We start from the raw sequence: 24640 nt of genomic DNA, 5'->3' as shown, positions 1-24640 counted from the left end.
GCTGCCTGGTAGCAGCATAGGGAATGGGAGCTCCCATTCCCTATGTCCTGGGTATTTAATGCCTTGGGTTACACCCCAAGCTAGACAGCTGGCAAACAATAGAGAAAAGTGGACTGGATGGGACAAGCCTCTCTAAGGAGTACTGACACCTAGAGGCATTGAGTTTCAAGCAAATACGGAGTAAGGTGGATCTGAGACTTGTTTCAAACAAAACATAGCCCTCTTCAGCCCCGCAAGTGCTCTTCAGCTCTGCAAGTGTGCAACACTTTTGTGCCAAATCTGGAAACAGAAACCAATACATTCATTCCACCTTTTTGGTTTTTTGTTTGGGGTTTGGTTTTTTTTTTTTTCAGTCTTCCTTTGAATTAAAACCTCTAAGAATGAAAAATTTACCAGAGAGGAAATACTGGCTTGCACCCTCTTTGGACTCCAGCACTGTTTTATCCATTACTAATGAAGCTGAGGAGGAGGAGGAGGGGAGATTTACTGGATGTGCGTGCTTATTGCCCATGCAGCCCCAGCTAGATAGCATCAACAGTTGTTCTCCTATTTTCACAGCGGGAAATAAGCAGGTACTAGCTGTATAGGAATAATCAGGAAGAATCTAGGTCAAAATCAAAGCAAGACTTCTCTGTCCATTTCACAAGACTCACATGCAAACACAACACTCATGTAAAAACAAAGAGCTTGTTTGTAGCTTTTCTCTCTCTTAAGTTTGCTAAACAAGTGCACAGATGTCGGCCTACCTTGAGTAAAAGGCACTACTCCTTTCCTGTGGCTTTTGAGAAGGCATCCAGAATTATTCAAAATCAACATCAAACTGCAATATTGGGAAATTTGACAATCATTCTTTCAGAAAGGCAGACGTGAAAGGGTCTCTTGTTCGCAGGTAAATCTTCAGTTAGTTTTTCTAGTACTGGTGGTTCAATCGAAAGGTTTGCCAACTGCCCCCTGGAGAAAACTGAAGATCTGCATTTAAATGGAGATATAGTATTTCCAAACGCACGGTACCTGCGAGGCAGATACTGTCAAGGTTTCTTAGTGAGTGGATCTCAAATTGTATTAGGTACATTTCAGTGCTGTAACTATCCCCATCTCGTAGGGCTGGGGCTATTTCCATATCATTTTTCTGCATGCGTGCTTTGCAATATTTGTCCTGATAAGTCAAAATTAAACCCCCCGTCTACAACAAAGCCCTCACATACCAACAACAAGGAATTACAACCTGATGTATAATTTTCTGATATGGACGATGAAGGCTATATTAGATAATCTTAAATAATTGAAAACTCTGATGACTTAATCGAGTAGTAAGCTTGGTTTACAATGCAGCCAATTTAGAGCCATAAAAACACTGTGTAAAATTTTTATCTTGTGGTTGACCATTACATATCCTATTTATTATTCCAAAGCATTTCAACGGCATTTTTTTCTTCAACAATGTGGCTGCTGGCGTTTAGCACCCACTCGCTAATAAACACACGTGATTTTCTTGGAATAGCTTTAGGAAAAAGAAAGCAAAAAAAAAAAAAAAAAATTAGCAGATCACTACAAAACTGTCCTTTGTCACAATAAGCATCTTTTTTCACCTTCGGATTCAAATCGATCTCATGTGCTGCAAAATACACTCGGAACCACCAAGACTTAACTATAATAAATCAAAGCCATATAGGTGAGTTAAAAAGACGGGTGTAACAACTGATACTGATGCACCAGAGAACCAGATAAAGGGGGAAAAAACCTAAAACCTCGTGAATACTTTGCTGCTAATGTACCCGAGTTTAAAGAGCAGCGTTCCTCTTAGGAAAACGTCTTAATTTTCCTATCAGAAAATCATCCTAACCTTCCAGAAAAGTTTTTCCGATAACGCAAGGAAGGCAGAGAGAAGGTTTAGAGTGCAAAAGACACTCGTGATGGGTTTCAGCCACGCAGGCATCAGTCCAGGCAGCCTTTTGCTTAAATTCAGGTTGCAATTGAAATGTCCCTGTAAACAAGGTTACAGTGAACGGCCCGAGATATCCTTCTCAGCAACACCTTCGCCAGGAGCCCTTCAGCTGTCTACTTAGTTTGTTATACCTTATCTCACAGGCCTGACATCCTAATGCTGATTCAAATTCAGGATTCAAAATGAAAGATGAAATATCTCTGAGATCACTTAATATTGAAATACCATTGCAGTAATAAGTGGTGCCAGAGCTGGCGATAGGGATATAGTACTCTAGTGGTAACCTTTTAATTTCTGACAAAATACTGGGGAATAACTGTGATACTGCACACACAGTGACTGCAATCGATTTGTTCTCCTTATTTTGATAATGAATGTCGTGTTTACCTTCTTCTGCCCCTGGCATGCTTTAAACTGTGAAGTCCTTTACAAGGAGCTCTGCCAGGTTCCCAGACAGCCGTGGAACCCCTCGCACCACAGCCCCTCATCCCCAGCACGCAGCCCCATGGCTACCTTGATGCTCTCAAGACACGGAAGATCATAACCACATGAGTCGCTTCATCATTCTAAGGCTTTGGCTATTTTCAGAGGAAATGGAACGCACACACCATGTGTAATCTAATGTAGGTTATATTGTAAACTACTCCCATCCTGAAAGCCACCGTAGGTATGCTACACAAGAACATTTTGTCCTCTGAAATAAAACAGGGAAGCAACACCAAAATGTATCGGGCAAGTTTTACACTTTGTATTTGAGACAGGGTGGCTAATAAATGCTTAAAACTTGGGTGCTTTTATACAAAGGGCATTTCCCTCCTGGCCACAAGACAGGCTGAAGAGGGGAGGGAGGGGGGCATCTGTTTATCTATCTGCTGGGTTATCTTTGCTGTTAGAGTTTCCTACGTACTATGAAAAGATAGGATGGGGCGGAGGGGGAGGTAGGGGGTGTATGGAGAGGGTATGGGGGAGAATTGCAGGAGAGAAACCCAAGAACCCAAACTGCACAGTGCCTGTCTTCCCACACTCCCATTCACCTTCATTTTCCTCTCCTTTATATTCTACTCATTTTTACTTGCCTCCCCCATTATTTAGTCATCTCCTAAATGCAGTCCTTTCTTTGCTACCATGAGAAACATGTTAACTAGACCGAGCACTGGGAGTGCTTCAAAACGTACCACCGGACCACTCGCCCCTTCGTAGCATTAACGCCCAGGGCAAAATAAAAGAGAAAATAAAAATAAAATAGAAAAGGGAGAAAAAAATCTTTCTCCTCGCAGCCGGGTCACATTGAGCTCCCCCACCCCAACCCCTTCTCCGGACCTACAGCAGGAAGCGCAGAAGGGAGCACGCAGGACGTCGAGTTCCCTCACTTTTCCTTCGCCCCCTCCGCACCCGCTGGCCCGGCCGCGGCTCCCGACGCCACGGCAGGAGCGGGGCAAAGCGCGTCCCGCATGGCACGGGGCGGGGGGGGGGGGGGGGAAGCACAGAAGGGACGGGAAGGGACGCTCGGCAGCAGAATTCCCACCCCCCGCCCGACGGGCAGGGCTCCGGCCAGGCCTGCGTGGCTCCCACGGGTCGCTCGCAGAAGTGTTTCAGGAAGGAGAGGGCGGCGGGGTGGGGGGGACGGGACGGGGACAAGCAGGGCCCCCCCCTTCCTTCACCCACACCCCATCCTCTTCCTAGCCCCCCATCCCCACGGCCTCTCCCCGCCGGGGAGGACGGGCCCCGCCGCTGCCCGGACACTCCGGGGCTCCCAAAAGGGCACCCCGAGGGAAGAAGGGCGGGGGGTGTGGGGGGGAGGCAGGAGCAGCCGCCGGCACAAGCACCCGCTCCCTGGCACCGGCTTGGAAAGTCCGGTCCCCGTGACCCGCTCGCAGCAGCTAAAGCCACCCCGGGACCCCAAACTCTTGCTGGCCAAATCCTCGTCACTTCCCCGGCGCCCCTGACCGTGGGCGGGAGGGGGGGAGGACAAAACCCGCCCGGGTAGGATCTGTCAGCAGAAAACAAAATCATTCTCCCTCCCCCCCCTTCAGCCCCCCACCCGGCCCAATAATCTTAAATAATTATCGTAGAAACGCGAACCACTGAGCCCCGGGTGGCCGGTGCTGCCATGCGGCTTTTTACGAGGGTGATTTGGTGGGGGGGAGACAGACGGGGACGACCGACTCCGAGCAAGTGCAATTGACAAGGTCTGAAGGTGGAATGGGGGGAGGGAAGGGGAAAGAGAAGGGAGAGAGGGGAGGGAAGAAGCGCTTCTGGAGCGGCTCGTCTCCGTGCGGAACCATGCCCCCCGCTGCAATGTCAGCTCGCGGAGGTGCGGGGTGGGGACGGGGGGGCCCCGCTTTACCTGGTCAGCTCAGAACCGCAGGCAGGTTAGTCAGGTGAGTCGTCGGGGATTTTAAAGAAGCCGAAGCCGGTTTCTTTGCTAGGAAAGTCTACAACACCATGCAGGGACATTGCAAAATCTTTACACACGCCTCCTTTAACCGGGCTCCCGCGACCTCCGCCGGCGAGGGGGGAGCCGCCGGCGGGCTGCAGGCCGCGCTGCGCCGCGGCGGGCGGGCGGGGGGCGCGGGGGGCGGCGGCGGCGGCGGGCGCGGCCCGGCGGGCGGGAGGCGGCCCCGGGCGGGCGGCGGTGGACCCGGACCCCGCGGCTCCGGCCCCGGCGGCGGCGCCGGGCCTCCCTGCCGCCTTGGTAGCGCCGGTCCGCACTCGGCCTGACCCGGGACGTCACGCCGCCTGTCTGTTTTCTCAATGATAACTTGGCAGGAGAAGGGGGAAGCGGTCGGGTTTTTCCTGGGCTCGTTACCGGGTACGTGCACGTTTCCTTTACATGCGTGGTTTTTTTGGGTTTATTTCCCCCCAACCCCCCCACCTCTTTTTTTTTTTTTACCCTTTTTTTTTTTTTTTTTTTTAAAGGGAAATAATGAAAAGCCGGGACAGGAAATCCGGGGCGCGGCGGGGGCTGCCGCTCCGCGATGGTGGCGGGGTGCGGCGAAGCGGCGGCGCGGCCGAGGGGCGCAGGCATGCGTTCATCTTTTTGTCTTTCATTTTACCTTCAGGGTGACATTCAGTGCCAGGCGAGCTTCGCCGGTCACCGCCAACTCCCACCTGGAAAACAAACCAAACCAAACAAAAAGAGAAACCAACCCCCCTTCACTCCCCCCCCCCCCAAAAAAAAACCCCCAACCTGCTATACCGAAGGGGGGGCGACCCGATGGGGAGGCCGACGGGACACCTCGCCCAGGGGATGCGGGGATACTTGGAGGCACGCAGGAGCAGCCAGCAGGCCATTTGCCGAGCCGCCGCGGGATCGGGAAACGGGTTGGGGGGGGCCCGTTTAATATATATATTATATATATAATATATGTATTGAAAGAAAAGGCTCCCGAAACGCAGGAGGCGGCGTAAAATGCTCCTAGGCGAGGAGTGAGGATGCTGCCGTGCAGGCCCGGCGCCGCACGGCAGCATCCCCCCCCCCCCCAGTCTCCTCCAAGCCTCTGCAGGGGAAGGCTGGGGGGGGGTGTGTGTGCGGGACACGGACTTCCCCCGCCGCACAGACCCCGGGTTCAATTTGGGGTGCTCCCGCGGGGCGCGGCGGCCGCTCGGCAGCACAATGGCGTCGCTGCTAAGGACTGGCGCAAACCCTGGCGGGATTTACTCGCGGGTGCTTAAACCATCTCCCCCTACCTCCGCTGCCAGGGCTGCGGAGCAGCTATTTCCGAAAGCTGGGCGGTTTTACGTTAAAAGAGCGGGCGAGCTCCGGCCTGCAGTTGGCACCGGGGTTGGTGTGAGCAGTGGTAGGGGCTGGCAAGGCACCCGCGATTTCTTCCCTTGATTTTCTTGTACTTTCAGGCAAATCCTCTAAGTCTACGCAAATAATCTTGCTAAATTCAGGGCACCTTCTACACGTTGGATTTAACCCGCGTGCAGAAGTATTTCCATGACTAGGCCTCTCTCAAAAGCAAACTGCCCATGGTCGCTTCGGTTTAAGCGCCTCTTCAGCTAAAGATCAATTGCTGCACACACACACTCTTAATAGCCCCAACTGCTGAAACACCACAACACCCTGCAGAGTGACCACAGAGCGTCCCAGCAGTGCCCAAAGTCAAGTTTACCTCTTCTGCACTGAGTTGTGCACCACCTATTTTAATAACCAGTTACAACGTTGGGGATACACATGTAACTAGTACAGCGGAGTTCATGAAGCGACACATGTAGCAGGGCTGAAATGAAATTATTTTTCTGTGGCCGCCTCTGTTCAGCCTTAATATTAGAATTAACGCTTTCATTTTCCTCATTTAAATACAATAAAAGGAAAATTGCTTTTGCTTAATATTGCTACTAATCAGGTTTTGCTATTCCAGTTGTTAGAAGGTAATAAAGTCAGGGAGAAGTCAGTGTGCGCCTCTTCTGTTGCTGGACTCTGTGCTCTCACCGGCACCATGTTTTAAATGGCTATCTCGCCTCTTGCAGCTGGAAAAATAGTTGGGGGAAAAGGAAGTCCCTCTCGGAATATGGTACAGTCCAAACATCATTTTAAGGAGCCTGAAAGTGAAAGCACTTTTTTCTTTCTCTCTGTCTTCTTTTAACCCAAGCTATTTAAGATGCTTTCTGGCTTGGCTAGAAAGACGAGTCTGCTTCATGTTTCTGTTTTGGACTTGGTTTGAACTGCTTTTAAGTGAAATTCTTACCTGTCTGAACTATACTGTCTCAGCAGAGCTGGGTACATTACTGATATATTTTTTTGGTAGACCTGAAAAGCATTTTGTACAGCTTGATCGTTGTCTGTATTTCGTCATTAGTTTTTTTAAGTCAGGCTCTTCTGATTGATGTGGGGAATTGCTTTGAAAGGATGAAGGGTATGGCATAGCTACCCAAGATGCTACTTGCAATTATTCCATACCTCAGCTAAGAGGGAGATTTTTAGTTGTGATTGTTACACTTTTAAAAGTGAATTAGTTAATCAAATTGCTATTTTTGGAATGCTCTTAAAGGAACATTAAAATGCATAAATTTCATTAAAATAAATGAGCAGATAGGCAACAAAACAAGTATTAGTCAAATAAGATCTCACCCATGGAGCCAAATTCAGCCCTAGTGACATCAACTGAGTTGTGCTTGTCTACAGCATATTTAATTTGGCCTCTGCAGCCACACAGGTGACACTATGTGGTTGTCAAAGGTGTGTATATTAAAAATGTGCGAGCCATGCTTCTCCAACATGATTAACCTCTGAAATTCACCTGGTTTCCATTTAACTCAGCTGGGCCATCCTATCGCATATGCAATTTTTGGTGCTCATACACCCCAGAGATGCAGAGAGGCATCCCCAACCCTGGTATTAGTCTAAGGGACATGAGGTGTCTCTGAAGTGAGGGTGTGATGAGGTGGATTTCAGCAGAGGCTGTTCACAATGGGCTGCGTGTATGCTTCAGTTAAAAGGCTGCACTGAAGTCTCTCCTGCCATCTTTCATTACTGTTGTTACTCATGCCAGTGAGAGTAAAGGAAAGGTTGGTATGTCTATAATCACACGTTCATTTGCTATGTAGATATATCCTAAGAGCCTCTCAGCACAGGAAAATTATCCTGAAATAAGGTTGGACGTGAATGTCAAGCAGAATGTGCTCAGATAGCTTGTTCATTCTGGAATGACCAAGCTGTTTCCTGGTTTCACTTAATCCACTTTCAAAGTGGATTAAGATAATTCAAGAAAGGGAATTCTTCTGCTGGTACAAGATTTGTCTACACATGGGTTTAGTCAAAAGTCATTACTGCAGTGTACCTAATAGGTGTTTTGGAATGATTTGGCTCATAGACAAGTCCAAAGTCCCACAGGTGAAAATAACAGAATTTAGTCTTTCTGTATAACATGAGGTTAATTTACCCCAATGTTTTACCTACTTCTTTCCTTGTGAAGCATGTTTAATTCATTACATGTTTTTCTTTTATCAACAAATCCCACAACAGCTCTGTATTTATGATCAATTCCAGGGTAGAAATGCCATGTGCACTCCACTAAAATAAACAATTTAATCAGTATATACACCAAGTACCTTCTCAACTGCCTTGAGGTTGACAATAGTTTCTTTGCTGGAGAAAATACCAGCTTCTCAATGGTAAATATTTTGAGTGAACTGTTACAAACAAAAGCAAAACAAACCCAAAGCTCTGCTCTGTCCTTTTATAAACACCCATGATCCATTTAAACTTTGACTGCATGCCATTCAAAGCAATAGCACCCATTCTAATTCAACAATATTAGTTCCTGAATGAGGAACCTCTCAGATTTGCTCAGAAGGGTTTGCAGAACAACAGGGCCTTAAGAGTAGAGAGCTAATGTATAGTTTGCATACGGAGATCTAAAATGGGGAAGAACCTACCCGAAACTTGGGCAGCTGCTCTGAATCAGGTGTATTGTATCCCTGCTGGCATACAGGAAAGCTACCAAAATGATACTGAGAACATAGAGTTTTTTGACTTTATGCCAAGCAGAAAGTTTGACAAATGTCATCTGGTCTCATTCTGTGCCATAGAAGATAGTCGATTCTCTGACATGAATTGAGACTCTTTAACTTTAAACTTAAGGTTATTTGTTGGGTGGGGTTTAAGTTGTTTTGGGGTATTTGGGGGGGAGGGGGAACACTAGACAAAGAAATGATGTAAGCTGAGCTAATAAAACAGCCAATTTTTTGGAAACATGAATAAAAAAACTAGATGGCACAAATTGCTGACCCTTTAAACACCAACAAGGGAAAAGCCAGTAAAAGCTACAAAGATAAAAAACCCAACTCCTACTTTGTGTGAAAGGCTGTAATGTGGGGTGGCAAAGGGTACCCAGGTGTCTTCCCGTATGCAGGTGAAGTAGTCCCGCTACTCCATGTAACAGGCAATGATGCCACACATTGGATTCTCCTTCCTAAGCTCAATTTGTGATTATGAGCATGGCTTTGCTCTCATGTGTTGGTCTGGGTTGAGGATACAGAGAGTGGATTTCACATGTGCCTCCCTCACACCAAACCTGCTTATTTAAGAAAGAAGCTTTGTGGTAAGAAAGTAAGCATTGTCTAAAGAAGGTAAAACACAGATAAACATACAATAAGAAATCGAGTTCTTGAACTCTGTTGTGCTGTGACTTTGAGCATGGGTCTAGTTTTGATATTAAGGCTCAAACTAGACTAAGATTGAAGGCATCAGGAGGATGTCTGATCTGCAATTCTACTTGTGTAAGTGATTGGATTAGATTATTTTTTTTAGTGCTTCCACTGAGAGGTCTCTGAGCCCCCTGCAGTGGTGGGTTGTCCCAGCTCTCTCCCACTCTTGTCGTTACTCCTGTCATTAGGTTAGATATAAGGAAGAAGTTCTTTACTGTGAGGGTGGTGAGGCACTGGAACAGGTTGCCCAAGGAAGTTCTGAATGCTCCAACCCTGGCAGTGTTCAAGGCCAGGCTGGACAGAGCCTTGGGCGACATGGTCTAGTGTGTGGTGTCCCTGCCCATGGCAAGGGGGTTGGAACTAGATGATCTTAAGGTCCTTTCCAACCCTAACTATTCTATGATTCTATGATTACAGGGGAATTTCTCATCCAGCGGGGAAAGTGTCTTTAAGTCTCTGAGATGATAGCACAACATGGGCAAGAGGAAACCTCAGCACACAGCCAATGCAATGAAATTAAGGATCCTCTATGGGAATTGGTTAGTAGTGCCAATGGTTAATATTTGTCATAACAACAACCAACAGTTTTGTTTTTTGTTCTAACAATGTGAATTACGCATTAAACATTAATACAAGCGAGTGTACTTTTCTTTTGATCTTCAAGCATAGTCATTTCAAATGAGAGTTTATACATGAGCATTGAAACAAATCCCTGAGTCATGTGAATTTACATTGGTTTTACTCTGTGGGAAAGATATCCCACATGAGTTACCCATGTCTGCAAAACATAACATACTCATAAATCAGAAGGAAAAAATAAGAAGAGCTTGTTTTTGGCTGTTGGAATGTAAATATCTGTGTAGATATTTAGCTTGTACGCTAGTGGTAATGCAACATTAAAAAGTTAATTTATCAGAGATCAGGATTCGGCATGGGGCCCTCACCTAATAGGAGATCCAAGTCAGCTCAGAATAAGCAAGCTCACCCTTTAGCTTCTGCAGTCTGGCTCCTGCTGAGTAGTGAGCCTAGTGTCAGAGGAATTTGAACTAACTCAAAGGGATCAGAATTTGGCTTGCTTCATACAGACAAAAGTTGCCAAACTGCCGTCATTAAGTAGTAATACTGCATGTACTTCGCAGACAAACTGTACGGTGCTGAGTGGCACCTTTCCAAATGCCCTTGACAGCCAGCTGCAGTGCAAGGCTGACCCAGTCCAGACCAACTCTAGAACCTGCTCGGCCATATCTGATACCTGCTCCTCTCGTTTTAACATCAGTCACCAACATTGCATTCCATGAAAATATAAACACTATGGACTGTGTATCTGCCAAGACAGTTATTTAAAATAAAAACAGAATTTAAGCCCTTTCCCCTTCCCCATGCTACACAAATATTGCAATAACCAGCAGTCTGCACTTAAGTAACTATGCTGTATGTGCAAAGTACATATGACTTACTGAGGAAAGGACAGGTACAAAACAGCACGTGATAGGCCTGATTCCTGGGTATACAGGTAGTGACTACAGGATTTCCAGAATGCCTCTTGCCTTTCCAAAACAGGTCTCGAAGCCAGAGGTTGCAGAAGAGGAACGGCTGCCAAGAAGGTATTATGTTTAATGGCAGATAGGCTCTATCTATGATTCAGGTCATAGCTCAGGAATCTCAAAAGCCCATTAATGTATTTCATTCTTAATGTATAAGTGCTAAAGGAGTCCTGGAAGCCAGAGATCCAGGATTATCCCACATAACTCAGTGTTCTCACAGGAGGCTACAGTCATGCTGCCCTGCTGCTTCTTTTCTGTGGCCTGAATAACCTTAAACGCTGATGGTAGAGCTTCAAAAGGAAGAGCGGAAGAAGCCTATGCATAGAATAGTTTATAGAGTGGAAGAGGAAGAAACATGAAACCCTTCATCCATGAACTTGAATTCTCTAGCTGCTATGTTTTATATAAAGACAGAGGAACTGATACTGTTGAGTTGAGAAGAAAGCACCTGTGACGCTCCATTAGGGAACCCCAGCACTGTTTGTGTGAATTAAGCCTTCCCTGAGGTTTCAGAACTTCACCTGGCATGTTGAGGCAAAAGATGAATAGGTTAATGTTGGATCTTAAGCAGTTTTGGGCTGAAGGCTCAACTACCTCAGCTCCATCGAGACCATGCTTGAAGCACACAGACATTGCCCAGCTTTAGAAGTTTAGTGAGTCTTCTGGCTTTTCAAAATGCCTGGGTACATCCCCAGCACACACAAAAAGCTGTACTTGCAAAGATGTGATAGATACAGGTAGAAAAAGGTGTATGGAAGCTTGTAAGGAGGACTTCCTTAGCATCAGTCAGGGTGACAAAGCCTGTTGGACCGCAGGGTCCCAGGCTGCGTCCACAGGCCTGGGTTTCCTGCTAGAAACGCTCCCCTGCCATTTGGTGCATGTTAGAGATGCTCATTTCTAGAGACCCAAATGAAATGTGCTGATACTAAACCCATCCTTCCTCTTACACCTGACGGCCTCCAGCAGGTGGTCAGGAGGCCAATAGGAAGGAGAGGACATGAGTTTTAATCCGTTTGTTCATGATGAAAAATTATGAGAAAAGTGAAAACATCTTATTCTATAGAGGAATGCTTTTACTTATATTTAACTGCTTAACCCCAGTCAGAACCCTGATTTCCATTACTGTATATGAATGACATGGTATGGTGAAACCTTATTCAGTAATTAGCTGGTCAGAGCCACAGACTAGAAAACAGCTATGCAGCCAGTGAAAGCTGACATAGCTCTCATGAAATCAGTGGGCTCATACCAATTCATACTACCTGGGAATCTGGTCTTCAATTTCCAATTAAAAAATTGCATTTTTCCATTATATTTGTTGGGCCTGTTCAGCCTGGAGAAGTGAAGCTGCATGGAGACCTCAGAGCAGCTTCCAATATCTGAAGGGGGCTACAAGGATGCTGGAGAGGGACTCTTCATCAGGGACTGTAGCAGTAGGACAAGGGGTGATGGGTTCAAACTGAAGCAGAGGAAGTTCAGGTTAGATATAGGGAAGAAGTTCTTCTCTATGAGGGTGGTGAGGCACTGGCACAGGGTGCCCAGAGAAGTTGTGAATGCTCCATCCCTGGCAGTGTTCAAGGCCAGGTTGGACAGAGCCTTGGGTGACATGGTCTAGTGTAAGCTGTCCCTGCCTATGGCAGGGGGTTGGAACCAGATGATCTTAAGGTCCTTTCCAACCCAAACCATTCTATGATTTCGGTCATATTATACAGCAAAAGCAATAAAGTAGAAAGTTCTAAATATTTATACAGCCAAGACAGAAGCAGAACCAATGCAAAGTCTTCAGCAATCAAATCCTACAACCACATTATCACATATTTCAGTGTTGGAGCCATGTGGGTTACTCCTTAACTTTAGGGCAGCTCATTTTCTTGACTCCATCTTTCCAGACACTATTAGAGCTACAGCCTTCCCCTCCCCTCCTGTGCTAATCTACCACCCCCAGGGAGAGGGGAACAAGTTACACGATGGGTGTTTGTCCATGGGCGGATGTCTAAATGTGAAGGGAAACAACTGAATTTTAATGACAGAAGATAATTTCTGGGCAGTGCAGGAATTAGTGGGGCTTGCCGCTGCCAGGAGCTGCATGCTATGCTCTTCTCTCCTACTGAGGTTAGCAAGATGCAGATGAGAAGGATGCAGAAACAAGTCCCACAATACTAGCTCCTTCTCTCATGCCAGAAATAGCAGGGCAAGAGACCTACTGCCGTCAGGCCCAACAGAGTTGCCCCAGTGTCAGTGCAGAGCGATGTTGGCAAAAATCAGGGTAACTGCTCCACCTTTACACCAGCAAAGATGTGTTCTCATTAGGTATTTATAGCCTAGTAGCATTGTTCAGGGGAAGAAGGTACATTTATTAAGTGCTGTACAAAATATTTCATCAGATTAAATTCCTGCACCCAAAAGCCCAACAAAAAAGATTGCAGGGTGACAAACAACAGGATATCCTGGGAAGAAAGTACACCAGTAATTGCAGCAAAGGCAGCCAACTACAGAGGCCTTTCCTACACAGAGGGCAGTGATAATTCTGCCAAAGTGGCAAGTTGTTTATTTCCTTTTTAGCTATGATATTTCCATTACATTATTGAAGTAGTTTGTTAATAGCGTACAGACATCGAGTTTATAAAGCTTAAAAACTTGTAATATCTAAGACAATATATTCCAATTTATCTAAATCTCTATGAGAATATGTAATCTAATGTGACTTGAATTTTTTATGGGGTTTGGGGCTTTTTTAAAGAAGTTTAGTGAAGGAGGGATAATTTTTGATCTTGTTTTTGTCTTCTTCGAAGATTCAGGAAGGAATATAAAGGATAGTCCCCAGATCTGTATATAGCTACCTGTAGATAACAAAGTAGAAAATAAAGGATGCTTCAAAATATCACCAGTCATTTATTCTGCTCTGTAGCTGGATGGCAGAGTTTCAACCATTTTCCCCAAAACAAGGAGAGCCACTGCAGAGCACTGTCTGTTCAGTTTTGGGCTAGGCAATCATAGCCCTGAATAGGTCATGAAAGGGATCAGCCTTCCCCATGTTACCCCTCTGGTCAGATGGCAGCTCTGACCCAAATAGAGGCAGGAAAAGAGGACAGCCGTGGCCACCTGGCATTGCCTTCTTGCACAGAGAGAAGCAGGCAGGGGAGGAGGGAGCTGGTGTCCGGCCAGGTCTTACACTCCAGGCTGCCAAGCTGGAGCGCATCCTCCCAATGGGCTTCTACAGGGGAAGGCATTGAGGAGCTAAGGATGGGGAACTGCTTCTTTTGCAAGCATCTCTGCATCTCCCTTTGCCTTCTTCCAGGAAGAGGCTAAGCATGCCTCTTTTTTGGCTGAGAGCTTTCCTCCTGATGTTGAGTATGTTTGTGTGCTGGTGGACACAGACACTACACAGCGTACGTAAAACGTCACTGCTGGACATGTCCTTGAAGTTACCTTACACTGAAGCCAGTTCTCATTTTAGTTACAGGACAATTAATATAGAATCATAGAATAGTTAGGGTTGGAAAGAACCTTAGGATCATATCAGTCTCCCTGATGTTTCTTTTACTGATAAACCATTTTTTTCCCTAACCAACTAATACTGTTCTTTATATAAGCTACCTAAAGTTAAGTTGTGTCCATTATTTTCTCTATTCACTTATTTCAGCAAGGCTAGTTTTACTTAGGGCAGCGTTTTGCACTGTACTATTGGTTACTATGGTATAGTTCATTGCAATAGAGCAATTTCACTAGTTAGAAGACTTCACCATAATGTTTTGCTACTAAATTTCTGCTGAGAATTAGAGCCACTAGCTCACAAATGCCACCTCCACATCCTTCTGGAGCCATCCCGAGAACTTCAGTGATCCCCGCCTATGTTTGTCAGGCTTCACACAACTCCTGCGACATGGCTGTCCAGTTAAGACTACAGAAAAAGAGAAACCATGGTTTATTAACCATTGGTGTATTAATTTCCAGTTATTAGGAGACTGTTGCTCTACATTCCTACCTGTGCAGACAGGATATCACATTACTAAGCTACCAGGGCTACCTAGAGTTAACATCCAGAAACGGTTTCTTCTATTCCAGCAGTTTACGCTGCTTCTTGGGACAGTTCTTTAGGTACAAGCCAAATGAAAATGGCCATTCTCACTATTTTCCACTATGCCTCAGTTTTTCTCTCTTGGCTTTGTGCTGCTGCAGAGGATGTACAACATGGGATGCTAGTTCTCCTCCCTATGGCTTCAGTGCAACATATTGCTGTGCAAGAGCAATTCCAGTGATTTCAGGAAATTCTGCTGTTATACATGGGAATACAGGAGTTAACATTCAGGAAGTTTTTTGAGTACTGGAAAGACAAACAGGTCTTCCAGTCCTCATACAGGTGACCATAAGGTACAAGCTTTATAGACATTTAATGAACAAAGGGCTGACACTGAAGAAAGAGTATCACAAAGCTCTTGAGGGAACAGTTGGAACAAGGTTTTAGTAGTTTGTCAAGGCATCATAAAATGCATATGCTCTATGAGGCTACATACATACATACAACATGTATGTAGCAGGTGTATGCAACCTGCTCTGTCTTCCTAAATCCATCACCAACACATTATTGGGAACTTGGGCTTCTGAGAGTCACTTCTCTCTCTGTGCCTCAGTTTCCTTATAGGAAAGTAAGAGTTATGTCCTTGATATCCCTTGGATTAATAAATCCATTCATTAAATGTTAAGTATTATAATCAATCACAAGTTTATCATGTCTGTTTTACCCCCCAAAAATAAAGCTGTAATATGAAAATAAACCACTCATGAAAGTTAGATATAGTTGCAGAAGTTTCAGATTGTGGAACATGAATCTCAGGATTTCAATGGGTGCAATGCCAAACTTACAGATCAGGTGAACTTCAGTGTGATTCTGAAGATATTAGCACTCAATGACAAGTGATTTGGTCTGCATCTTCTACCAAATGAGCAAAGACCTATGCCAGTCCTATCACAGTTCCTCAGTTACTCTCCCCACCTTTTGTTTGTTCTGTATCAGGAAGCATTCAACAACCAAACCCCCAAAATCTAAAGGTTGAAGCTATTGTATATTCTTCCTCTTCAAGCATTTTTATTTTAACATATTGATAAAAATGTACTTGCTAAATAATGAGTAAAGGAACTGAGAAATAATTCAGTCCCTGTGGTCACTCTCACTACTGGTGATCCTTCCTTACATAGAGTTATGCTTAAGGAAGGTGGAATGCTAGTTTGGATAATTCCTTCATTCTACCAAGACAGACAACTTCCAACCCATAAAGTTCCCCTTTTATGCGGCACTTCCTTTAGAGCAAGTTTGTCTCCTCGAGTGTATTTTTCCCTGGCTGTGACATGATATATATACACACACTTATATAGGTATCTATGACACACATGTAGATCTCTCTCTCTTACTTGTTCCGTTGGATAGATGTTGTTACAGATTAGAAAAAGCACAAATTTTTCTGACTGTATAGAAGCTGGTATCACCCAGTTTAGAAGTATAAGCTTCATTTATTTGTATTTTCCCTGAAAACACCACCACCACCTACCCCCAAAGACCTGATGTCAGTAACAGTGTATGTACATGTGCAGCTGCAAAATCATTTGACTTCCACGTGTCGCTGGAAACCATCACTGGATTACTGTATTTTTTGCCATATACAAAAGATTCAATCAGCCAAAAAATATTTAACATTTTCTACTGATGCAGAGCTATCATATGAAGAGTTTCAAGTATCCTTTGAACGCAGAGGAGTCACTATGCTGTATCCTACTATAAAACATACTACTTCCAACATTTTTCAAGTGGGCAAGATGAATAGGGAAGGAGGAGGGAAGAAAATAATCCAGAGAAAATACAAGAAAAAAGATTTTGTAACACATAATTCAGAAATCTGCGCTATTTTCATTCCTTGTTTAAAGAGCTGTATTTTTAATTATAAATTTGAATACAAAAATATGAAAGAGTAAGGTCAAAAACTAAAAGATGATAAGTGGAGATTTGTTTAGGAAGCGTTGACTGATAAGCACGTTCATGGAATTACCTAGTTCAGTTCTACTTAAACATTTTCCTAACTGGAAGAAAATGTGCAAGTTCCTCACCCATTTTAGTAGTCTTCATTAATGGATGTTAAACTTAGCAACAGTTCAGTGGCAGCTTCCCGAGACTGGCACCAATGTAAGGATTTGTATTTAAGTGGGGAAAAAAAAAGGTTTTCTAAAATAAATAATTCTTACCCTGTATTTGGGTTAAGGTTTGAAATAATTAAATATAAAATAGCAAATATGTCACTCATGGATATAACTGTTTCGGGGGGGGGGGGGGGCAAACCTCCTGCTACATAATAATATAAGAATACTAAGTAGAATTCTATGAAAAAAAAATAAGGGCCAGGCCCACAGCTTTCAACAAAGAAGATTGTTATTTTTGTGTATTTCTGCACAAACAAAACCAAAACTCTGGCTGGGATTTCTGAGCATTTCCACAATCCAAACAGTAAGAGGAAGCTGTTAAGAGTCACGAGTTTTGGTGTTAACTGCAATGGAAACAGAACGGAGCCGTTATCTTAATCGGTTGCTTGAAATAAACTTAGACTGATTTCTCATTTTTTCCTCTCTCCATGCTTATAGCCGGCACCACTTACACATTACTGGTGTATGTTCAAGAAGCCATGCATAGGCAATAACATACTAGTCCTGCAAGTATTTTGAGGGAGGGAGATTGCGTGTACTATGCCAGTGCTGTACCTTAGGGTCATGAGTCACTTAGAAAATACAGAGAAATGCTTATTTTTGTGCTTTGAGTAACAAGTCAGTTGTGGCAAAATATAAATACAGGGAAGTAATTTCTAAGTTTGTTACTATTATTCTATTAAGAATGACAAATTTTGCAACAGATTAAATACTTAGGTGAAAACATGTCATTATCACCAGGTTTTGTTGCAAATGCATGTACTATATTCAGTCGACATCCTAAGCGCACTCCTATACCTGCATGATGAAATGAGCTCCAGGTCTCTTCATACCCGATATAACAGTAAAAGAAATAATAATCTAAATTGCTATTTATTCAGCAACTAATCTGAGCCAACATGTACCACTATTTACTATGGTTAGTGGTAATTTTACACATGTAGTAAACACATTTGAAAGATGGAGATTTGCATTATTCTAAAGACTGAAGTATATACGTGGGCATTTAGAGGGGGGGAGAGTATTAACGTTGTTAACCCTTTATTCTCAACATAACTCCCATAGTTATTTCCAGAAAGAAATAGAGAGCATGTATCTAATTTTCCTCAGGGATGTCAAGGAGATCGCTGCTCCCCGTTTAGCACACCGACATCTGCTAAGTGCAGAACAACATGCTGCTTACCTTTGTTGTAAATGTAAGGCTTTTCCATGTAAGAACTGTATAAATGAATCAGTATTCATTCACACCTATGCCTAGAGGTTTCTATCATAAAGCAGAGAGTGTTCATTTTTATTTTCCTCCTTATTCTGATTTTATGCCATATTCCTCTGCACCGATGCAGTTTAGAACTGCTTAGATATAAGAAGTGTGAGGGAAGTAAAAATGAAAGCAGTCTATTCCCCCCCCCCCCCCATTTGCTGCAAATATTTATCAACAAAGGTGATAAAAATTCAGAGGTAAAGGGTCTTCCCCGATGGTTTAAACAACTCAGTAGTTTAACAAACTACTACAGGATGAACCACTACAGCTTTGTCCCCTGCTCCAAAAATGAAGACGATAAAACCCCAAACCACCTTTATGTGTTTAGGTTTGCTCTCTGAAATCCAGTGCAATATTTAGTAACTTGTATTCGATGTCAGAGTTTCCAAGGGAGGTAGTAGGGGGTTGTCTGTTGACTGATTTTTTTTATAGATATGTATGGATTCCTCATCTATTAAAAGGAAATTATATACGTCAGTAGAAAGCATGAGCAAAAAAAGGAAAAGTAATTAACATATGAATAAATGCAACCAGCCTTCCTTCACTGAGTGCTTTGGAGTCAGAAATGCATTTTTCTCATGCTGCAGAAACCCTCTATTCAAACAAGTACCCACTAGCATCTCTAAGTGTCATTTCTGAGACAGAAACAATTGTTATTGATCACACCCAACATTCTGGAATATCCATTTTCCCAATTAAATTTATATTCTCCTTCTTGGATGTCTGGTTTTAGTTCTGAACACAGTTACAGCAGTACCTTTGTTAACTCCTGTGGTGGTAAGTCATTTGCAGAAACTCTTGTTCTCAGTAACATTAGCTATTACTGATTATAGCGTTGCTTAAGGCAGATTCCTTGTTGTAAGTGGCATTGAACATTTTTACCTGGATATTGCAACAACATGTTTGAGCATTGAGATATAAACAGAATAGTAAGTAATGCTGATGGCCTCTGCATTTAAGACTTGTATGTGGAGAGACACTCGGCTAGAAAAATCAAGCTACCACCAAAGCACCCGATACGATGCCTGTATCTTTCTCTACTTTGCTAGTGACCAATCATTGTGCTCAACTGTGAACCACGGTCCTAAATAATAAAGGTCAAAGTTTTCAAGGACAGCTTCTGCGTTCGAGTTTCCAGCTTGAAATGCCTAAAGCTGGATTTTCCAGTCGCGAGGTTCCCAGACTTCTCACTGGGATTGCATCCCCTCGACACCAGGGAAAAAGAAAGCCGGAATAACAGGCCCCACATCTCCTCAAATCAAACCCCATTTCATTTGAAAAATTGATCCTGGGGTTTAACATCTGCCAGAAGGATGGTATGATCCATGTGAGCATAGGCACGTTAAAGCAGTGCTGACCTAAAACAGGTACTTAGTCAAATCTAATCTTATCGCACCTTGTTTCTCGGCTTTGTATATTTTGTTTTATATCAGAAAAACATATAAAAATTCTGGAAAATTAGCTCACTATAATAAACAATTTCAGCCTTTTTATCTTATCCAAAAGTTCAATTAATATAATATTTAAGAAAATATTTTATAGGAGCTCTACGTATATAAAATAGTAAATATTTATGGTCATTCTCTCGATGACAAGGAATATGAGAATTACATTCAAGCAGCTTTTCAGCTGATGCCAGAGTGCTGTGTTCATCCATTATATCCTCAGTTGTAAAGGTGGGAGCATAATGGAGCTGTCAGGGAAGTCTGCTGGAGTTCGGGACCCAGATCTGGCTCTGCCTGTAACCTGTTGTGACCTACTCCAATGCACCATATTAAAACTTCCTTTTACATCAGCTTTCCTTATACCTAACTCACCTAAATAAAGTGTCTTCCTACTTTCATACATCGGGGGAGAGGGAAGTATCCTGTGATAACTGATATTTGCAATTACTAGTGATTTCTTAATGCAAGGTAAAACAAGTATGTAGTTCTCTAGCATTTAATAAGAATTAGTAAAGACAAGGTAAGGTTACAAGGTATTATACTGAATAAAGTTGTTTTGCTTTTCCAAGGAAGTTTTAGTGTTATTGTCACTACCAAACCATACCATGCTCTCCCACTAAACATGCTAAAGCCGCCTTTTAAGCTGCGACGTTGCTCTACAAGGATATTCCATCTGCTTTGAAAGCAAGTGTCAACTTTTTGACTCCTGACAGCACGTTACCGTAGCCCTGTCTAGCAAGCAGGAAAACACACCACAAAGCAAGTGACTAAGCCAAATCTATTCGGGGTTTGTGCAACTCGAACCAATACATATGCCCTAAAATCTAACATGCAGAAACCCTTCACCTCCGTGACCTGCTTCCTCACCTCACTGAAGTATGTTCACCCATGGTTTTTTCGCCATCAGAAAAGGCAGAAGGGACAGTTGCCCACCAGAACGCTTTCCGATGGAGAAGAGGGGGTGCACAGTCCCCGAGCGGTGTGCGGTGGCCACGGGAGCCCCCCAACCCCTTCTGCTCCAGCATCAGTGCCAGCGCGGCACACCGGTCCCCTGGGCGGGCCGGACAAAGCGACAGAATGGGGGGAAGGGCTCGTAGCCCCGGGAAAGGCCCCCCCCCCCCCGCCTCTTTTCCCTGCTCCGGCATCCACTTATCGCAATTCCTCAGCTTTCAGCAACTTTCCTCCGCACCTCCAACCCCCTGGAAACTTCGGGCACACGCCGAGGAGAGGGAGAACAAAAGGGCAAAGAACAAAGAGCCAGGGAGCGGGTGGGAAAAGAGGAGCTCCCCCCACTCGGGTCAGCCCAGAAACCCTCCCCGCTGCCCCAAGGCCCCCTGCCCAGGGTAGAAGCCTTCCCACAACGCACACACACACCCTGCGAGGGTTTGCTCGGGGTCTGCTCTGTGCCCGACCGCGAAGCGCCTACTTGTGCCGCGGTGAAATCATTCGGGGGGGTTCTGCACCGCTCCCCGTCCCTGCAGTCGGTACCTTTCCCTCCGCACGGGGCACGAAGCGTCCTCGGCAGGTCCCCGCAAGGGGTCGGGAACCCGCGTCCGGCCCCAACCCCGCGGTCAGCGCTCCCCAGAGCCGGAGCCGCTTTCGGGGACCACGAGAAAACAGCGGGCAAGAGACCAAAGCGAGGCAGCTACAGAGGTCCCGCTCCCCTCAACATTAAACTTTTGCTCAAGTGTCGCTAAACACCCTTTTATGGGTGATCCTCTCCCCCCAGATCCCCTCTTACCGAACGGGACCCTTTCGCAAACCTCCTACTCCCTCTCTTAGCAGTTAAATACCCCTGAAAAGCTGCAGGTGCCCTCGTTACCTGTTGCTATGAGGCCCCTGCCCTCCTGTGGGGGGGGACAATTAACTCCTTTTTCGCTGTGCTCGCCCCATGCTGGCTGCAGATGCTGAGAGCTCAGCCGGGGGCAAGCCCGGGTGGCTGCGGGCAGGGAGCGAGCGGGGATTTGTGTGTGTGTTTGGGCAGGACGGGCAGCTGTGGGGGTGTCCTGGGGGTCTCTCACTGCTGCCCGACTTCAACCGCGGGACAGGGAAAGCCAAGCAACGTCTGCGAGAGAGCAGGGTGGCGATCGTGTCATCCGGTTACCGAGGGACAGCATGCACCGAGTGCCGTCCTGCAACCACCTTTTGGAGAAGGACGAGGAATTATCATCCTTCTTCTTAATTGACGGGGTTCCTCATTGGAGTAATGACCAAAGGGAATCCGAGTTCTACCTGAGAAACTTTTAGAGGGCTTGGGTTTGTAGGGTTTTTTCCGCTTTCTTTTTAATTTAAGCTAGAAGAGGGCTAACAAAACCTCACTTTCCTGAAGGCGAAATTAACCTAGTCCTTGATCGCGAGTGGAAGCGAGCAGCGAGCATAGTGCAGGGATGGAGGGGATGCCCGTGGAACCGGGCCAGGAGCCGGTCCAGGTCCAGCCCGGGACTCACCGAACCCAGCGAGACGGGGAAGAAGAGCCCCCCGTCCCGCAAGCCCCTGCCCTGAGCATCCCTCAGCAGCGAGGTCAGACAGAGGTGGGGAATGATAAAACCAGGCTAAAATCCTGCAGCTGGCAAAAGAGGAGCGTGAGGTGCAGCTAAAACAAGCGTTTGCGTGGAAAGCTGCGCTGGGAGCCCGAGTCAAACTTCAGCCCAGCCTGTGCCCTGAGTTAACTAAACTCAATTACTTGCCTTCGTGTAAAAGGTTTCGCGTATGTGAGGAAATCTGAGAAGCTGAGGAGTCTGTTTTTGTTATGATTTAATCACATACATTAAAGGAGGGCAAGCATACGCCCAATTTGGGACTTCAAATAGAGAAAAAAAAGGGCATTAGTTCTGAGGGACGCTCTGCCCAAACCCTTTCCTGCTGCACAGAGCAAAGCTGAGACTCTCGGAGTCCACTCATCTCATTACTGCTGGCTGTTTGGGGTTTCTCTTTTCCTCCTAATGGAGTTACCTTTCATAAGCGATTGCAATTTCGGGGGGGAAAGGGTGAGTAGGTGCCAAAACAAGCTGGGGGTGGGGCGGAATTTTGCGTTTCAAGCAATTTAGCAGAGAGCAATTCTGCTTACAGCAGAGACGTAGGTGGATACTTGAAAACATCCTCCACTGGGGTGTCCTACTTTAGCAATTCTAATTAAAACAAGGTTTAAAAGATGCAAAGAAAGAGCAAGCTTCTTGCTTTATTTCCAATGGGCGTGGGGGATACCGTCAGGCACAAAGTGCTTCCAGCTTGTTCTAACGTGCACCTTTGTTTAAAAGAAGAAGAAGAAAAAAAAACAACATTCAAGCTCGTCCTCTGATTTCAACTAATGTATTTTTAACTGGATTTCTTTCCTCTGCTTTGTGTGATCTGATCCCTACCGCACAGCCCTGGCCCACTTTCAGCCCTGCGGGTGCCCTGTATTGTGTGCGTATATGTAAGACAAGGGGAAAGTCTCCCATCGCACACTTCCCTGTACCTGTGCTCGGGAATTGAATGGTGCCCAAGATAGTGGACAGCAAAATACGGATCCTGCTCCTCTTCTCGCTGCCTAACCCGAGAGGAGCCGTGACTTTGTAGGTTCAGCCTGGCTCGCACGGCTGTGAGCGTCCAAGCACCTTGGATCAATGTAAAGCAGCCAGTTTTCTGACGCTTCTTTTCCACGGCTGCTTATTGAAAAGGAGGCGCTGCCGCCACCTATAAATACCGCTGGATCCGAGTCACTGCTTTTTTTTTTTTTCCCCTTCATTTTTTTTCCCTTCCCTACGTAAAGCAGCAAAGTTATGACCAAGACACCTCAAGTTCTTCTCGCCGAGGGACTGTGCCGGAGGTTCCCAGCACCAATCTCGGCTGCGCTGGAGCCTTTGAAGGGCGCAAAGGGCTGCGGCGGACCCGGCCCAGCCCCGCACCGGCTGCCTTTGAACTTTGTTCACAGGCATGTAGAGGGAGAGGAACAAATACCGATACTCACCGTGCCCTTTGGCTTTCCAGGTGTAACTCCGTCTCTCCCTCTTCTTTGTGTATAAATGAGCAGAGGTTACATCCCGGGCACACGGTATAATGCCCTCGATAACCCCGACCCTGTTAATTTAACGCTACGCTAACCTGAGAGTGTGTGATTGGAGCTCGAAGTGTTGGGTTTAGAAACGCACATCTCCATGCTGGAAGCAAATTCGCCTTCTCTGCCCACACCCCTCCTTTCCACGGGAAGAGTCTCCCAGCCCTTCATTCCTCCACAAACCACCACACCTACCTGTCCGAGAGCCACCTTTCCCATTACAGATTCCATCTTTCCCCCCGCTCTCGAATCAAATCTGTGCAGTTTCTTAAACCCACGTGCCGTGGCTGCTGCGTGGGGCTCGAATTCCCGCACCGAACCCCTCCGAGGGCTGGCACCGCCGCACCTCGCTCCTCCCCGCCGGGGAATGGGCCGCGGGGCTCCCCTCTCTCCCAAAACCACCCGCATGGCCCGAGGGACCGGGGTGCTCGCCGGGGCCGGTCACTGCTGGGCGCGGAGCGATCGAGCCCCTTCACCCCGCGCTCTGTCTCTCTGTTTTTATTTATTTTTATGTTTTTTTTTCCCTGATAATTCCCCCAAATGGGGTTTGACGAACACAGCTCGTTACCCGCGCTGATACCAGGGTAATAACTGTCAGGGGGGCTGAGCGCTCCAGGAAAAGAAAAGCGGAGGCAGAAGGAGGGATACAACCTCCGTTATCTCGCTGTTACTAATTCCCAGCCGGCTCGGACTCAGGGGACAAGGCGATCGCTTAACAAACCCTCCTCCTCCTCTCCCTCCACCACTCCTTCCTTCCTTCCTCTTCTCCGGCACATTTTCTCCCCCGCGCTCGCCTACGTTTCATTCCTCCTCTTCGAGAGGAATAAGCCGTGGAAACCCAAATTAAAAAGAGAAAGGGAAAAAAAAAATAAAAGAGAAAAAATATGGGAAGGAGGGAGACAGGAGGGGAAATTAGAAGAAAAAAAAAAGAGAAAGGGGAGGGAGAAAAGGACAGAAAGTGTCTGTGCCTGATCGCTGACCATCTGTGCAAAAGGTGATCGTCGCTGGGTACTCACATGGCTGGTGGCAGAGCAGCTCTGGGCAATTAATAAGTCTCTCAGCTTG

General features: G+C 45.7%; 1 protein-coding gene and 1 long non-coding RNA gene across 6 annotated transcripts in view; one reads left to right on the top strand and one right to left on the bottom strand.

Annotated features, from left to right (window-relative positions):
• ESRRG (estrogen related receptor gamma) overlaps positions 1-4601 on the bottom strand; it is a 380477-nt gene extending 375876 nt beyond the window's left edge. For all 4 annotated transcript variants that reach the window (XM_030500071.1, XM_030500070.1, XM_030500073.1 and 1 more), the window contains exon 1: positions 4293-4601. The gene's annotated coding sequence lies outside the window, so the exon portion shown is untranslated. The remainder of the gene's footprint in view (positions 1-4292) is intronic.
• Positions 4602-4706: 105 nt separating this feature from the next.
• Positions 4707-13117, top strand: LOC115613960. Of its 2 annotated transcripts, XR_003993579.1 has the most exons (4): positions 4707-4757; positions 5008-8065; positions 8806-9002; positions 9518-13117. It is a non-coding gene; the product is annotated as an uncharacterized LOC115613960 (long non-coding RNA). The 2 variants fall into 2 exon arrangements; XR_003993578.1 differs by lacking the exon at positions 8806-9002.
• The last annotated feature ends 11523 nt before the right edge of the window (positions 13118-24640 follow it).

This window comes from Strigops habroptila, chromosome 10, assembly GCF_004027225.2.
Source record: "Strigops habroptila isolate Jane chromosome 10, bStrHab1.2.pri, whole genome shotgun sequence".
Lineage (NCBI taxonomy): Eukaryota > Metazoa > Chordata > Aves > Psittaciformes > Psittacidae > Strigops > Strigops habroptila.
This window is presented reverse-complemented; position numbering and strand designations above follow the sequence as displayed.